General features: G+C 43.7%; 1 protein-coding gene across 2 annotated transcripts in view; it reads right to left on the bottom strand.

Annotated features, from left to right (window-relative positions):
* Nucleotides 1–12457, bottom strand: part of ARB2A (ARB2 cotranscriptional regulator A) — a 793098-nt gene extending 780641 nt beyond the window's left edge. Inside the window, exon 1 of one of the 2 annotated variants that reach the window (XM_077462393.1) lies at nt 12090–12457. The gene's annotated coding sequence lies outside the window, so the exon portion shown is untranslated. The remainder of the gene's footprint in view (nt 1–12089) is intronic. The other variant, XM_077462395.1, reaches the window with a different exon arrangement.
* Nucleotides 12458–18667: the final 6210 nt, after the last annotated feature.

Genomic DNA, 18667 nt, shown 5'->3' with positions numbered 1-18667 from the left:
GCCGAGACACCCAATTTTACCACAAAAAAAACTGGGAAAACATAATCGACTCGCGTACAAGCCTGGGGTGGGAAAATGCACCAGCTACTGAGTAAACAATGCCCATCTGCAGTCTAATTGTGCCCATTTGCAGCCATACCTTTGATTACTAAAACAGAGCGTCTCCCGCTGTGTTATGCAGCCTGTTCGGCTGTCCACTGTAACAAAGCCCCGCCTCTCCCTCGTCTGTGATAGACAGAACCTGGATACAGTTCTCCGGCATTGTATCAGTGTTCTTCTACCACGGACGAGGAGGAGGCGGGGCTTTATTACAATGGACGGCTGAACAGACTGCATACCACAACGGAAGACATGCTGTTTTAGTAATGAAAGCTATGGCCCACTCGAGTATAAGCTGTGGGGGGGCGCGCCTCAGCCTAAAAAATGGGCTGAAAAACTTGGCTTATACGGTACTTTCTTGAAGCAACATTAGTTCCACATGAATTTTGACCAGTTGCTTGCACTTTGCAGTGTTTAACCAGTTAAGCCTTAGAATTTTTTTTCTTTTCTCATGAGATTGTCAATAGGTCTTCCAAAATATATATGAAGGAGAAGGAGAAGGAGAAGAAGGAGAAGAAGGAGAAGAAGGAGGAGGAGAAGGAGAAGAAGGAGGAGGAGAAGGAGGAGAAGGAGGAGGAGAAGGAGAAGAAGGAGAAGAAGAAGGAGAAGGAGAAGAAGAAGGAGGAGAAGGAGAAGGAGAAGGAGAAGAAGAAGTGAAACTCATATGTCATATAAATGCGTTACACAGAGCGATTTTTTTTTTTTCAAGCATTCCTTTTTTCTATTTTTTTTATTTTATTTTGATGATTATAGCTTACAGCTAGTCAAAAGCCAAAGTTCAGTATCTTGGAAAATTTGAATATTACATAAGACCAAAAAAAAAAATATATATATATATATATATATATATATATAATAATAATAAAATAAGTTAAGCGGTGTTGCAGCCCTAAAAAAAAAAAAAAATGTAAAAGTCAGCAGCTGAAACAAAAGTAGCTGCTGACTTTTAATAAAGGAGACTTACCTTTCCAGGGCGCCCGCGATGTCAGGCACCGAGGCTGACATGTCCCTCGGCTCTCGGGTCCAAGCACGGCCATTCCAACTAAGGGAAACAGGCAGTGGAGCCTTGCGGCTTCACTGCCCGTTTCCTACTGCGCATGCGCAAGTTGCGCGGCGCTTTGTGAATGGGACACGCTGTGTTAGGGAACACACAGTTCCCAGAACACAGCGCGCCCCATTACCCAGAAGACAGCGTGGAGGAGGGGAGAAGACCGAAAATCACCGAGGAGCAGGAAGAAGGCAGATTAGGAAGACTGCCTAACAGGGATTTCTGGACAGTTAAAAAAAAAAAAATTCCAAATTTTTTTTTATATATTTTTTTAAGAATATTAATGCTTTTTTTTGTTTTTTGATTTTTTAGGGTGGCCCTCCATTTTAATACAGAAATGTTGGCTTGTTGAAAAGTATGTCCATGTACAGTATAGTATGCACTATACCAATACTTGGTCAGTGCTCCTTTTGCATGAACTTCTGTATCAATGTGGCATGGCATGGAGGTGATCAGCCTGTGGCACTGCTGAGGTGTTATGGAAGTCCAGGTTGCTTTGATAGCGACCTTCAGCTCGTCTGCATTGTTTGGTCTGGTGTTTCATTTTCCTCTTGACAATACCCCACAGATTCTCTATGGTGTTGAGGTCAGGCGAGGTTTCTTGCCAATCGAGCACAGTAATACCATGATCATTAAAAAAACAGGTATTGGTACTTTTGGCAATGTGGGTAAGTGCCAAGTACTGCTGGAAAATGAAATCACCATCTCCATAGAGCTGATCAGCAGAGGGAAGCATTAAGTACGCTAGAATTTCCTGCTAGAGGGCTGTGCTGACTTTGGATTTGATAAAACACAGTGGACCAACACCAGCAGGTGGCATGGCACCCCATGGCTTTTCCGCAGTCTGTGATGAATTGGGGAGCCATGTCATTTGCTGGCGTTGATCCACTGTGTTTTGAATTTTGGGTTTTCACTAGCTGTAAGCCATACATATATTCACATTTTTTGAGATGCATCCGCACAAGCAAAATTAGATGCGCCGTCTCTCTAAATATATTTTAATATAGTACCAAAGTGCTCTTGTACATATAAAAAAAAAAAAAAAGAGTCAATATTTTGCCAAAGTGCTTATATAAAGTCATACAGACATGCATAAATGACTATTGTGACAGGCCCAACCAGGACAAGGGCTTTTGGAGGGGACTAGGGGCCAGCTTCCTACCCACTGATTAAGGCCCATGGAGAAAGCAGATCATTCTCTAATGACGGACAACCACTTAGACGTTAATAGCACGGTTTGGATTACTTCTCTGAATAGGGACAATAAAGCTTCCCTTCTGGAGTGGATGGAAAGAGGTAATATTATTCTTGTACAGGTTAATAGTCAGAGGGAATATTGTAGCCCTCTGGCAGAATGGGTTGGAGAGGCTTCTTCAAATGGGACAGAAATAATTTATCAACGATATCTCTTAAGAAATAAATGAAGATAAATGAATTACACCTTTTCAGACTACTGGAATATTTTAGGAGTTTGTCTCAGACTGTTGTAGACTTTTTGCCAGATAGGTGGGCTTTGTTATGCGTTTATTGTTAAGTAGGTTTTTCCACATGTGTATGCATTACTATGAGCCCTTAGCTTAGTAGTATTAGCTTTTGGAACTATTGCTTTTCCATTAACTTGTAATTTTATTTTACTAGAAAATAATCACTCAATACAAATTACAGATTATAAAAGGGGCACCTTTTCCTAAAGGATTTGATGTGTGGAAAAAAAAAAAAAAAAAAGAGAAAAAGGAAGAAGTTTACAAAATGATGAACAAAATACCAAAAAGGAAAAGTCGTCCAAGGCCAATCCAAGCCAAACGGGGAGACGCAGATATAAAAAATATAAAAAATTGAGAGAGGTTCTAACCCTTTCCTCTGGACCTGGAACTAGATATGATGGAACTCTCAAATTTCAAACAAAGAGTAAGTTACTAAAACTGGAGCAGCTAGAATCTGGAGCAGTTGTGCACATTGGCAACCAATCAGCTACTATCTTTCATTTTCAAGCTGAAGATAGAAGTTGAATGCTTACTATGCACTATGGTCCAGATTATGTCTGATCCCTTTTAACCACTTCCAGTCCAGCCCAATTCAGGCATTTCTATCCTACATGTAAAATAAAAAATAAAATAAATATTTTTATTTTTTGCAGGTTATTGCAATTTTTTTAATGTCACACTGTATTTGCGCAGCAATTTTTCAAATTCAATTTTTTGGGGGAATTAAAATACAAAAATATTTACTACAACTTTTTTGTATAATGTGAAAGATGTTACGCAAGTAAATCGATACCCAACACGTCGCGCTTTAAAATTGAACACATTCACGGAATGGGGGAAAACCTTGGTACCGAAAACTCTCCACAAAAAATGTTTACAGGTTACCAGTTAAATGTCACAGAGGAGGTCTTGTGCTAGAATTATTGCTTTCACGCTAACATTCATGGCAATACCTCACATGTGTGGCTTGAACGGCGTTTACACATGGTGGTGCAACCTACTTATGCATTCGCTTCTGCGTGTGAGCACAAAGGGATGGGGGGGCTTTACATTTTTTAAATTTTTTATTTTAGTTTTATACTATCCTTTAAATTTTTATTTTTTTTAATCACTTTTACTCATATTACAAGGAATGTAAACATCCCTTGAATAGGGCAGAACAGGTCCTCTTTACAGAGAGATCTAGGGTCTATAAGTCCCCACATCTCTCCTCAATGCTGGAAAAAATAAGAGAAAAAAAAAAAAAAAAAAGAGAAGACAAAGAAAAATTTCGATCTCAAGCTTGTTCAAGCACAAACAAAAAACGACAGTGTTTACATCTGCAGGCGTCGGAAGCGACACCAAGACCTGGCTTCTAGCCTCCAAGGGTCATAGAGATAGCAAACTGCTGCCGGTGGATTCTCTGGCTCCCTGATCGCATGGGGAGCCCTGAGAAGCACTAGAGGGCAGCAAGAGGGGTCGTCCCCTCCCACCTCCTGTAAAAGCAATCAAATGCTAAATAGCCCCTTTGATGACTTTTGCATGCGAGGGAAAAACAAAAAAAAAAAAGGAATCTGAATGATGCCTGTACGGTGAGGTACAAAGACAAAGTATTTGATTCCCTGCTGATTAGTACGTTTGCCCACTGACAAAGAAACGATCAGAAAAACACATTTCAAACATTATAAATTGATTTACATTTTAAACCACATGCCGACCAGGGCCATAGCCGAAAGACGGCTACAGCACAGTCTGCTTATTTTGGGTGGCCATTCTCACAGAATCATGCTCCTGCACGCCCCTGGGGCATGCACCCGGAGCACGGCGCATAATGGATCATGGTAAATAGCTGCTGATAGCGGCCCTTTACCATGTGATCACTCTGTCAAATGATGGAGCATCACTTGTAAACAAACCAATCAGTACAGTGTGAGAGTAGAGAGGGAGAGATCATTTGCAGCGATGTGGGCACTACGGTTCCAGCCCACAGTGCTGCTCAGTGCCCAAATTCTCCCAGTACTATGCAATACTCTGCCAATAAATTTTAAACAGAAACAAAGATTTTTTTTTTCTTAAACCGAATTTTCATTTTTTTTATTTATAGTGCAAAAAAAATAAAAAAAAAAACATTTCCTATGGGTACAGTGTTGCATGACTGCATAATTGTCAAAGTGTGAGAGCACCGAAAGGCGAAAATTAGTCTGGTTAGGAAGGGGGGGGGGGGTTTAAAGTGGTTGTAAACCCTTACAAACCACTTTGACCTACAGGTAAGCCTAGATTAAGGCTTACCTGTAGGTCCAAGCAATATCTCCTAAACCTATACGGTTTAGGAGATATTTGCCCGAAAACGGGCACCGCTGTCTACGGCGCATGCGCACTGAGCGTGGCATTCTCAGCGACGGAGCTGCCATGCGTGTCGGCTCCCATGCGCATGCGCGGGAGTGACGTCATCGCGGCTTCACCGAATGACAGCAGCGGAGCTGCGAGACCCCACCAACAAGATGGATGCGGCGGACTACAGGGGACAGCGGCGACTTCGCTGGCTCCTGTGTCAGGCAAGTGACAGATAATGGGCTACTATGCGATGCATAGTAGTCCATTATGCTTTGCCTTTGCAGGGAATGAAAGAGGAAGTAAACCAATCAGGGTTTACTTCCTCCAAGTACCCAGTGGTCAAGTGGTTAATGAGTGAAATAAGTATTTGACCCCTTCGCAATCCACAACTTAATACTTGGTGGCAAAACCCTTGTTGGCAGTCACAGAGGTCAGATGTTTCTTGTAGTTGGCCACCAGGTTTGCATATGTCTCAGGAGGGATTTTGTCCCACTCCTCTTTGCAGATCCTCTCCAAGTCATCTCCTAAATTTGAAACTCCAATGAGCAGAGCCCTCTTATTCCCCCTGTCTTGAATTGTATTGTAATGTCTACCCTAATGTTGTAAAGAGCTGCTTAAACTGTCGGCACTATATAAATCCTGTATAATTATGATAATTAGGGTTTGGAGGCTGACGTATGGTAACTCGAACCTTCAGCTCCCTCCACATATTTTTTTATGGGATTAAGATCTGGAGACTGGCTAGCCCACTCCAGGACCCTAATGTGCTTCTTCTTGAACCCCTTCTTTATTGCTTTGGCTGTGTGTTTTGGGTCATTGTCATGCTGGAGGACCCATCCAGAACCCATTTTCAATGCCCTGGCTGAGGGAAGGAAGTTCTCACCCAAGATTTGATGTTACATGGCCCTATCATCCCTTTGATGTAGTGAAGTTGTCCTGTCTCCTTAGCAGATAAAACACTCCAAAGCATAATGTTTTCACCTCCATGTTTGAAAGTGGGGATGGTGTTCTTGGGGGGTCATAGGTAGCATTCCTCCTCCTCGAACCACGGCAAGTTGAGTTGATGCCAAAGAGCTTGACTTTGGTCTCATCTGACCACTTTCACCCAGTTCTCCTCTGAATGATTCAGATGTTCATTAGCAAACTTCAGACAGGCCTGCATATGTGCATTCTTGAGCAGGGGGACCTTGCGGGCGCTGCAGGATTTCAGTCCTTCACAGCATAGTGTTACCAATTGTTTTCTTGGTGACTATGGTTCCAGCTGCCTTGAGATCCTACTGTGTAGTTCTAGGCCAATTCCTTACTGTTGTCATGATCACTGAAACTCCACAAGGTGAGACCTTGCATGGAGCCCCAGACCAAGGGAGATTGACAGTTATGTTGTGTTTCCTCCAACTGTTACCCTCTCACCAAGATGCTTGACGATGGTCTTGTAGCCCATTCCAGTCTTGTGTAGGTCTAAAATCTTGTCCCTGACATCATTAAACAGCTCCCCATTAGTCTCCCCCCCCCCCTTTTTTTTTTTCTTACCTGAGCCCAATACGATCCAGCGATGTGCAACAAAAGCAGCATTTTGTTTATAAATTTTGTTTAGAGGACATTATAGGTCCATACTATTGTTCATTTTGCACATAATTTCCTGTTCGCACTTATTTGTATTAGAAGATAGTCAAGGTCTATAGTGTTTGTTTACTTTGCACATTGCTTATGAACTGGTGTTTGCACTTTATTATTAGGAGATATTCAAGTTTCATAATGTTTGGTTATTTTGCACATTGCTCATTTGTACAGTGTTTTCCCCTTTATCATATGTATTGATCACCTATAAGCTCATTTAAAAGGGACAGTGCACACATTTGTTGAAGACTTGCTTATTTGCCAAGTGTCAAAATATATATAGGTTACAACAGTCCCACCCGGTTTATGCATTTAAACCCTGTTTTTGGTGCACCAAGTGCAAGATTTTTTTTTTTTATATCATTTTGCTGCAGTAACATATCTGATGTGCTTTATTACATGTGATTTCAATAAATGTTATGCACAATTACTTGGGTTTCATATGCACCTTTTTCAACAGGTAGACAAAATAGGTAAAATTCGATGATGCAGACGTGGTATAAATACACAAAACCACACGGTACATGTGAGTTTGCGTGTTTACTATTCATTTCCACGGGTCTGCCTAATGTGTATGAAGCCATAAAAATGCAACATGTCCAATATTTAGAAAGTGAACCATTGTTTTCACAATACAAGAGAACAGTTTCACTTGAACAGGCACAAAGTTCTCTGAAAGCCCACCTGCGAAGTCGCCCTTACTGCTGCAGAAACAGAGCGCCGCCTATTGTATGTAGCTTATGCAGCTATAGTAGATTGGGCCAAGCTGTGTGTGCCATAACCATTAAAGTGGAACTAAACCCTCCTCTGCTTTACAGCCAAGGAAGCTGCCATTTAGCCTCAGTTTGATCTTCAATTACATGTGCAGCATTATGTCAAATATCTAGGACACCAGCCATTTAATGGTTTTACAGTTCAGTTGAGCACAGCACTACTTGAATGTAACAGTTTTGGGAAGCAGCCATAGTGTAAATAAGCTCTCAGAAACACTCATCGCCACCATCCGGCTGTTACATCCCCTCACCAGGCACTCATCTTCTCCCTAGCTACATCTGCCTGCCCGATTTTTGACCTCTTGATTGGCTTTTGGTGGAATGACATCAACCCCGTGCTTGTCTGCAGGAGCCAGTCATTACAGTACAGCCAGAGTGTTGCAAGTGTGTGAATCTGCAGCTCATTGTGCAATATATAGAAGACTGCAAGCAGGCAGGTAGGTGTTTGTTATTGCAGAAAGGACATGAAACAAAACATCTACAATAAAGAGCTACCCGTTTGTGTATTTTTAATACTTAAAAGGCATAGTTCACCATCACCAAAAAAATGTCTATGCAAATAAGGGGCATCTGTAGATCAGAAAACTGTGCAGCTTTGACCAAAGCTGAAGAATGCTCCTGCTATAGGTGTAGGTCATTTACTTAGCTCATGAAGCCTGAAAAGAACGCTACCAAGATGTTGCAAAGGATAATAGAGGCCTTGCTGTTATTGTTCACCTCCGCCATCAACAAAGTGAGCTCTTTCTGTCAAATCCCCTCTTTCCCCTGATGCAGTAGCTCTGAGCTCATAGTTTGATGGAAGTTATGAACAGTAACAGCTGGGCCTCTCTTAGGAATATCTTGGGAGTTTTCCATTTAGGCTTAATGGGTGTACATAAATAGCCAATAGCAAGGGCTTTATTCAACTTTGGTTGAAGTTGTATAATTTGATTTTATCTGCTGATACCCCTTATCTGTATGGGCAGTTTTTTGGTAAAGGTGAAGGGACCCTTTAAAAGCAGAGTTAAGCTTACCTTTGCCTCAACAGTCCTCGTCCCTCGGCGGAACTTGCATTTTCCTCCGAGTGCTGGTCTTTGGGCCTACTCATTGGCCAATGTGGGATGTCAGAACACTTGCTAATGCTCAGGAGTCAATCATACTTTAGTGCAGGGACCATACCGGTGATGTAAGCTGTGCATGAGCAGCTCGGTTTAAATGCCTAAAAGGTATATTCCATTGCAGAAGAGACATGTCAAAAAAAAAAAAAATAAATAAAAAAAAAAAAACCTGCCTGCTTGCAGTTTATTACAGTGGAAATTTTGTTCCACTTTAAATCAATGGGTTTAGTTCCACTTTCAGGTATAAAGGCAGGAAAAGAAAAAAGGAAGAAGGCAGTCTTGATAAGCAAAAGGAATTTTTTGTGTTTTATTAAAATACGTGGCATATAAAACAGAAAAGGTCCAGCCAGGGAACAGCAGTGAATGCGTTTCATAGCATGAAAAAGCATAGATTGTGTGAAACTCGTTAACTGCTGTTCCCTGCCTGTAGCTTTGCTGTTTTATAGCTGTGTTGATATTTTTTATATGCCACATTTTTGAATAAAGCACACAAGTTCAAATTCGCTCATCAGGAATACCATCACTTCCTTTTCTTTTCCTGCATTGTTGGCAGTTGCAGACCGGACTGGCACCCAGAGACACAGTGGAGGTATAGATTTCCAGTAGTCCTGTCTGGAACGGTGTGCATCAGCTTTTTTTTTTTGCTATAACTAAAGGCAGAACTTTTTTCTTTTTTGACTTGGACAGAGTGGAGAGGAATTAGAACCCCTGTCAGGTTTTTACTGTAGTCTGTGCTCTTGTTAGGGAGATTCACCCATTTACCATTAACATTGAAAGGGAAAGCAAAAAATCCCAAATTTTGTGTTGTCCCCAGAAAAGTAAGAGGGAAAATCTTCCAACAGATACACTAGTTCTGGTGACCTGAGGAAGCCCCCCAAGGGATTCCTTTAATTTGCAGGGATCTCTCCTCGCTTCCTGTTTTGGCTATGGGACAGGAAGTAAAGACAAATTTCCCCCATTGGAACACAGATGGCAAAAAAAAAAAAAAGGAGTTATAACCCCCCAAACTAGAAAAAAAAATTAAAAAGTTTTGCCTTTCGTTCAGCTTTAAAGCGATATTAAACACTTATTGACCGCCCTACCAATATACAAAGCTACTTTAACGTAGAATACCAGGGTTATGGCAGCAGACAGCTGCCATAACCCCGGTATTTTCTGAAACAGTGGGCGGTCAGCTTTCAGATAAAAGTAGTCTACGCGGCAGGTTCACCATGAGATCACTTTAATCAGTGGTGAGAGAGGGCCACCACCCCCCCCCCCCCCGCCCCCACCGTGTTCCTGGTCATCTCCACCACTTACTGGAGTTGTCGGTCGAGGTGGAGATCATCAGATCTGCTCCCCTGAGAAGATGGATGCCAAGTGAGGGAAACATGGTCCCCACTCAGATCTGAGGTCTTTTTGACTCCAGATCTCACATTAAAAAGAGGTCTTGTAATGTTTTTTTTCTATTACAAGGGATGTTTACATTCCTTGTAATAGGAATACAAGTGAATCAATTTTTTTAAATGGACAGTGAAAAATAAAAAATTAAAATAAATAATAAAAAAAAATAAAAATTAAAAGCTGCCTGTCCTGCCGAGCTCACACGCAGAAGCGAACTAATACGCAAGTCGTGCCCGCATATGAAAACGGTGTTCAAACTAGACATGAGGTATTGCTGTGATCATTAGAGCGAGAGCAATAATTCTAGCAAGAGACCACCTCTAACTCCAAACAGGTAACCTGTATAAAAATTTTAAACGTGGCCAATGGAGATTTTTAAGTGCGAAACTTTGTCGCCATTGCACAAGTGGGCGCAATTTTGAAGCATGATAACATGTTAGTTATCAATTTACTTGGCAGAACATTAGCTTTAGCAATACAGAAAATTTTTTTAGCTAACTTTACTACTGTCTTATTTTTTAATTCAAAAAACATTTGCTTATAAGACCGCTGCGCAAATATGGTGTGATATAAAGAAATGCAATGACTGCCATTTTAGTCTCTGGGGTGTCTAGAAAAAAATATATATATATATTATTGTTTGGGGGGGGGGGGGGGGGGAGTAATTTTCTAGAAAAAAAACTTGTAAACAGATTTCGAAAAGAGGCTTGGTCCAGAAACAGTTAAAGTCTGTTTTTATTTTAGTTTAAAAATAACAAAACATGTTATACAGGCATACCCCACTTTTAAGGGCACAATGGGGTTTCTTTACTAAAGCTGGAAAGTGCAAAATCAGGCTCACTTCTGCATAGAAACCCCAGCTTGTTCAATTGAGCTTTGGTAATAAAACCTCGAAGCTCATTGGTTTCTATGCAGAAGCGAGCCTGATTCTGCACTCTCCAGCTTTAGTAAATAAACCCCATTGAGTACTTAAAAGTGGGGTATGCATGTACTTACCTGCTTTGTGTAGTGGTTTTGCACAGAGTTCCCAAGATCCTCCTCTTCTTGAGTCCCCCACCGACACTCCTGGCCCCTCCCTCCTGTCTCGTGCCCCCCACAGCAAGCAACTTGCTATGGGGGCACAAGAGCCACTGCTCTGTGTCCAGTCACAGACAGAGCCCTGGCTCCACCCCGCCCCTCTCTCTCTCTCTCTCCTCATTGACTTCGACAGCAGTGGGAGCCAATGGTGCCCGTTGCTGGGTCTCATGATATCAGGAGGGAGAGTCCCAGACAGCCGAGGCTCTCATGCAACATCGCTAGATAGTGATGGGACTCAGGTAAGTATTGGGGGGGGGGGCTGAGGCTCATAGAAAAAGTTTTTTGATATCTTAAAGCGGAATTCCACCCATTTAAAAGTCAGCAGCTACAAAAAGTGTAGCTTCTGACTTTTAATAAACAGACCCTCACCTGTCCCAAGATCTAGTGATGCAGGCGCACAAAGCCCCTCTCCTCTCCCCCTCTCTGCGGCACTGGCATTGTCACATTGGGGGAACCCGGCTGCGGCATCACAGCCGAGTACACACTGCGTATGCACGAGCTGCGCTGCGAATGGCCGGGGAAATCTTCTGGGCCCTGTGATGTGTCCTAGAAGATAGCAGGGGGAAGTGGTGAACTTGCTTCCGTCACCGCGGAGCCCTGGGAGGAAGTGGGAGCTGGAACCCTCTAAAAACAGGATTTCCGCTCCCCCCCCCCCCCCCCAAATGTGGCTTGTCAGTGGGTTACCTTCACTTAAAGCAGAAGTTCCATTTTTGGGTGGAACGCCGCTTCAATATAAAAACCTTCTGCCTTTAGAACTATTTCAAGCTACAGCACATTGGTGTAAACAAGTCAAACAGGAATGAATGGAATGTATACTTGTAATGTATGTTCATGCGTCTTACATCAGGAAACAGGACAAGTGCGAGCGTGAGAGGTTATATTCCAAGGTACAACCTGATGGTTCATCCTCCCATGGCTCTGTTATCACCCGGTCTCACAGCGCTAACATGGTAACGGTCAAACATAACCAAGTACCCCAACCACAGAGAAGGCATTAAAAACAAGGCTTGTATATCACACCAACACCAATCTTCCCGAGAACTCAGTACCCCATCATCATTCGCCTTCTTCACAGCATTTGGTTTACTTCCAAATTTACAGGTGTTCCTTAAAGTGGAAATGCACCCATTCTCCTCATGCACCTTCCCGCCATGCAATCCATGCGTATGACACGGACAGCCGTGCGCTGCACACTCACTTTGTCTCCCTTTTAAAGGGGCGCTGTGCCACTTCCACGTGCCGTCACCGCCGCCAGGACAGAAGGCCAGGTAATCCAAAAGGGTTAATAAAGAAAAATTACAAAATAAAATCAAAATAAAATCAAACCACTAGCTCTGCTTTGTAGGATGTGCACAGACAGAGGATGTGGAAGTCACTGGTAGACAACTAGAGGAAGGCAATGATCAAGGTGCCGGCGCCCTGCCAGGTTTCTGCGCCCAAACCTCAAACAGTTTCCCCCAAAAAAACATCAGGAAACAGCTTCCCCGTCCATCAGCTGCACAGCTTTCCTATGAAGCTCATTTGAGAGGACCCGGCCGGAAGGAAGACAGGCAGCCAGTGGACGAACGTGCGTTCCAAGCCTCGCTCTGGACCGACCGCGGCTTGTCATGCACACGTGATCCGTGCGGCTCTTTCTTTGTGATGGGACGTGGAGTTCAATGGCAGTTTCTGACTCATGGCAGCGAGCCAGTGTTGACTGACGGGAGCACTACAACTCCCACAATCCCCCACGACGCCCAACGCTCATTTATAGGCTTAACCGCTGCCGAAACTTTTCAGCCCTATTAGGCACAGGGAACAGCTGAGCACTGGCTACTGTTACACTCGGTCGTTCACGGAGATACATTGTAGCGTTTCCATGCTCAGCACTTTCGATGTAATAAAATAAAGCACAACTCCCAACTGTCCCTGGTTTGGAGGAACAATGTCCCTCTTTCCTCCTCACTTCGGTCTGCTCTATATAAGTTGTATATAACATGCACCATTTAGCTTTCAAATATTGTTTCCCACTGCTAAATCTTTCATCCAATTTCTAAATTGCTGCATTTGTAAATTTCAAAAGCCAATATAAAGGAATAGTAGTGGTGAAAAAAAACTTATCCTCCAGGAAGATTTACCCCCCCCCCCCCCCCATTCACGACCAGGCCATTTTTCCCCCACAAATAGAGCTTTCTTTTGGTGGCATTTGATCACCTCTGCGTTTTTTATTTTTTGCACTATATACAAAAAAAGACTGTCAATTTTGAAAACGGTGTATATATATATATATATATATATATATTACTTTCTGCTATAAAACACATCCAATAAAAATGGAAAAAAGTCTGATTTCTTCATAAAGTTAGAGTTAAATATGTATGTATCTACATGTTTTTTGGTTAAAAAAAACAAAAAAAATCCCAATAAGCACATATTGATTGGTTTATGCCAGTGTTTCTCAACTCCAGTCCTCCAAGCGCCCCAACAGGTCATGTTGTCAGGATTTCCCTCAGATGAAACTGCTGTGGTAATTACTAAGGCAGTGAAACTGATCAAATCACCTGTGCAAAATAATGGAAAACATGGCCTGTTGGGACACCTTGAGGACTGGAGGTGAGAAACATTGGTTTATGCAAACGTTATAGCAACTACAGAATATGGAATATATTTATGGAATAATAAAAAAAAAATTTATAGTCGTAATGGCAATGATCAGTGACTTATAGTGGGACTGCAATATTGCAGAGGACAGTCTGACCCTAACTGACACTTTTGACACTTTGCGGGAACCAGTGGGACTAAGGACACTGGCAGGGAAGGGGTTAAACATCTAGGGCAATTAAAGGATTTACTGTGTGCCTAAACCGTGTTTTTGCGTGTACTGTGTGCTGCTATCACTAAGGGATGTGCTGAATTTTATTCCCTACTTAGCAGGGAAACAAAATCCAACAAATCCCTGCTGACAGGAAAAAGCTTTGTCTTGTTTACATAGACAGAGCTCCGTCCAGTCTGTCTCCTCACCTATCAGTGGGCGCCGGCGGTCATCCATTGGCTGTCACCAGCTGATCAGCTTCTGCTGTGACTTACCACAGAAGAATCAGCACACACCCTACCCAGAAGAGCAAAATCACATACAGTATCTCAGAAAAGTGAGCACATTTTTGTAAATATTTTATTATAACTTTTCATGTGACAACACTGAAGAAATGACACTTTGCTACAATGTAAAGTAGTGAGTGTACAGCTTGTATAACAGTGTAAATTTGCTGTCCCCTCAAAATAACTCAATACACAGTCATTAATGTCTAAACTACTGGCAACAAAAGTGAGTACACCCTAAGGGAAAATGTCCAAATTTGGTCCAATTAGAATTATTACATTTGGTGTTATCACTCTCACTTTCTCACACTGGTCACTGGAAGTTCAACATGGCCCCTCATGGCAAAGAACACTCTGAGGATCTGAAAAAAATAATCGCTCTATATAAAGATGGCCTAGGCTATAAGAAGATTGCCAAGACCCTGAAACTGAACTGCAGCAAGGTGACCAAGACCATACAGCGGTTTAGCAGGACAGGTTCCACTCAGAACAGGCCTCGCCATGGTCGACCAAAGAAGTTGAGTGCACATGCTCAGTGTCATATCCAGATGTTGTCTTTGGGAAATAGATGTATGAGTGCTGCCAACATTGCTGCAGAGGTTGAAGGGGTGGGGGGTCAGTCTGCATCAAATTGGTCTGCATGGCTGTCGTCGCAGAAGGAAGCCTCTTCTAAACAGTTTGCTGAAGACAAGCACACTAAGGATGTGGATTACTAGAACCATGTCCTGTGGTCTGATGAGACGAAGATAAACTTATTTGGTTCAAATGGTGTCAAGCGTGTGTGGCGGCAACCAGGTGAGGAGTACAAAGACAAGTGTGTCTTGCCTACAGTCATGCATGGTGGTGGGAGTGTCATGGTCTGGGGCTGCACGAGTGCTGCCAGCACTGGAGAGCTACAGTTTATTGAGGGAACCATGAATGCCAACATGTACTGTGACACTGAAGCAGAGCATGATCCCCTCCCTTCAGAGACTGGGCTGCAGGGCAGTATTCCAACATAACGACCAAAACACACCTCCAAGACGACCACTACCTTGCTAAAGAAGCTGAGGGAGGATACAAGTGATGGACTGGCCAAGCATTTCTCCAGACCTAAACCCTATTGAGCATCTGTAGGGCATCCGCAAATGGAAGGTGGAGGAGCACAAGGTCTCTAATATCCATCAGCTTCCGTGATGTCATCATGGAGGAGTGGAAGAGGACTCCGGTGGCAACCTGTGAAGCTCTGGTGAACTCCATGCCCAACAGGGTTAAGGCAGTGCTGGAAAATAATGGTGGCCACACAAAATATTGACACTTTGGGCCCAATTTGGACATTTTCACTTAGGGGTGTACTCATTTTTGTTACCAGTGGTTTACAAATAGTGATGGCCGAACGGTTCGCCCGGCGGTCGTTTCGCGGCGAATTTCCGACTTTCGCCGTCCGCGGGTTCGAACGCCTTTTTCCGTCGTTCGCCCCGGCGGACTTACGTGTTTAATGTATACAAGAACTTTAACCTTTCGTGACACGTTTATCATGTGTTACAGGACAACCAATTGAGACATGACAGCTCATGGACACTTGGACATTCCCCCTAACCTATAAATACACCCGATCCGGTGGCCATTTTACATTCTTTCTTCTGTCACTGTAGGGAAAGGATCCTGTGTGGAGTAGGGACAGAGAAAACGCTAGCTATTTGGTACACAAAAGTTCTTTTCAGGACTGGTATAGGTGTTAGGTCAGCAGCCTGAGTTTCTTTTGTCAGTTTAGATAAAGGGACAGAGCGCTGTATGCTGCTATTTTAGGGACAGCTCAGCCAGATTAGTCTTTCTTCATCATCATCATCATCATCATCATTAGCTGTTACTATCAGGTCCACAAAAGAGCTGTTCCAGCTAATCGTTCCAGCCTACTCTTTTTTGCCAATTTGTATAGGGACAGGCAGGAAGCAGTGTGTCAGGCAGTGAGGATAATTTTAAAGACTTGCTGTTACTATTAGTTCCACAAAGGTTCTTTTCAGGACTGGTATCAGTGGTACGGTAATAGGCTTGTACACGTATAATATTCTTTCTTCCAAATATAGAAAGAATATTATACTTGACTGCTGCCCTTCTGCTGCAGTCTGCTAATCATTCACAACTCACTTGTTCCACAAAAGTTCTTATAAGGACTGGTAACTTGGTCTGTCTAGGGTGCTACGGTACATAGGCTTGGGTGCGGTACAGTCTGCTGTTCTGTAAGGACCGCTATCGGTCCACAATAGATAGGGTTGCCGTGCACTACTGCTGACCGCTGCCCTATACTGCAGCAGTCCTTCAGCGGTATAGGGACTGACGCACAGTCTGCTAAACACTAATACACAACCTGCTTGGTCCACAAAAGTTCTTATAAGGACTGGTAACTTGGTATAGGGTGCTACGGTACATAGGCCTGAGTGCGTTACAGTCTGCTGTTCTGTAAGGACCGCTATCGGTCCACAATACATAGGGTTGCCGTGCACTACTGCTGACCGCTGCCCTATACTGCAGCAGTCCTTCATTGGTATAGGGACTGACGTACAGTCTGCTAATCACTAACACACAACCTGCTTGGTCCACAAAAGTTCTTATAAGGACTGGTAACTTGGTATAGGGTGCTACGGTACATAGGCCTGAGTGCGTTACAGTCTGCTGTTCTGTAAGGACCGCTATCGGTCCACAATACATAGGGTTGCCGTGCACTACTGCTGACCGCTGCCCTATACTGCAGCAGTCCTTCATTGGTATAGGGACTGACGTACAGTCTGCTAATCACTAACACACAACCTGCTTGGTCCACAAAAGTTCTTATAAGGACTGGTAACTTGGTATAGGGTGCTACGGTACATAGGCCTGAGTGCGTTACAGTCTGCTGTTCTGTAAGGACCGCTATCGGTCCACAATACATAGGGTTGCCGTGCACTACTGCTGACCGCTGCCCTATACTGCAGCAGTCCTTCAGCGGTATAGGGACTGACGCACAGTCTGCTAAACACTAACACACAACCTGCTTGGTCCACAAAAGTTCTTATAAGGACTGGTAACTTGGTATAGGGTGCTACGGTACATAGGCCTGAGTGCAGTACAGTCTGCTGTTCTGTAAGGACCGCTATCGGTCCACAATACATAGGGTTGCCGTGCACTACTGCTGACCGCTGCCCTATACTGCAGCAGTCCTTCATTGGTATAGGGACTGACGTACAGTCTGCTAATCACTAACACACAACCTGCTTGGTCCACAAAAGTTCTTATAAGGACTGGTAACTTGGTATAGGGTGCTACGGTACATAGGCCTGAGTGCGTTACAGTCTGCTGTTCTGTAAGGACCGCTATCGGTCCACAATACATAGGGTTGCCGTGCACTACTGCTGACCGCTGCCCTATACTGCAGCAGTCCTTCATTGGTATAGGGACTGACGTACAGTCTGCTAATCACTAACACACAACCTGCTTGGTCCACAAAAGTTTTTATAAGGACTGGTAACTTGGTATAGGGTGCTACGGTACATAGGCCTGAGTGCAGTACAGTCTGCTGTTCTGTAAGGACCGCTATCGGTCCACAATACATAGGGTTGACGTGCACTACTGCTGACCGCTGCCCTATACTGCAGCAGTCCTTCATTGGTATAGGGACTGACGTACAGTCTGCTAATCACTAACACACAACCTGCTTGGTCCACAAAAGTTCTTATAAGGACTGGTAACTTGGTATAGGGTGCTACGGTACATAGGCCTGAGTGCAGTACAGTCTGCTGTTCTGTAAGGACCGCTATCGGTCCACAATACATAGGGTTGCCGTGCACTACTGCTGACCGCTGCCCTATACTGCAGCAGTCCTTCATTGGTATAGGGACTGACGTACAGTCTGCTAATCACTAACACACAACCTGCTTGGTCCACAAAAGTTTTTATAAGGACTGGTAACTTGGTATAGGGTGCTACGGTACATAGGCCTGAGTGCAGTACAGTCTGCTGTTCTGTAAGGACCGCTATCGGTCCACAATACATAGGGTTGACGTGCACTACTGCTGACCGCTGCCCTATACTGCAGCAGTCCTTCAGCGGTATAGGGACTGACGCACAGTCTGCTAATCACTAACACACAACCTGCTTGGTCCACAAAAGTTCTTATAAGGACTGGTAACTTGGTATAGGGTGCTACGGTACATAGGCCTGAGTGCGTTACAGTCTGCTGTTCTGTAAGGACCGCTATCGGTCCACAATACATAGGGTTGCCGTGCACTACTGCTGACCGCTGCCCTATACTGCAGCAGTCCTTCAGCGGTATAGGGACTGACGCACAGTCTGCTAAACACTAACACACAACCTGCTTGGTCCACAAAAGTTTTTATAAGGACTGGTAACTTGGTATAGGGTGCTACGGTACATAGGCCTGAGTGCAGTACAGTCTGCTGTTCTGTAAGGACCGCTATCGGTCCACAATACATAGGGTTGCCGTGCACTACTGCTGACCGCTGCCCTATACTGCAGCAGTCCTTCATTGGTATAGGGACTGACGTACAGTCTGCTAATCACTAACACACAACCTGCTTGGTCCACAAAAGTTCTTATAAGGACTGGTAACTTGGTATAGGGTGCTACGGTACATAGGCCTGAGTGCGTTACAGTCTGCTGTTCTGTAAGGACCGCTATCGGTCCACAATACATAGGGTTGCCGTGCACTACTGCTGACCGCTG

The sequence above is a fragment of the Lithobates pipiens genome, unplaced genomic scaffold, assembly GCF_037356315.1.
Source record: "Lithobates pipiens isolate NorthernLeopardFrog02 unplaced genomic scaffold, aLitPip1_a1.2 Scaffold_3, whole genome shotgun sequence".
In the NCBI taxonomy this organism is placed as follows: Eukaryota; Metazoa; Chordata; class Amphibia; order Anura; family Ranidae; genus Lithobates; species Lithobates pipiens.
The sequence above is the reverse complement of the archived record's forward strand: the minus strand, read 5'-3'. Positions and strand labels throughout refer to the sequence as shown.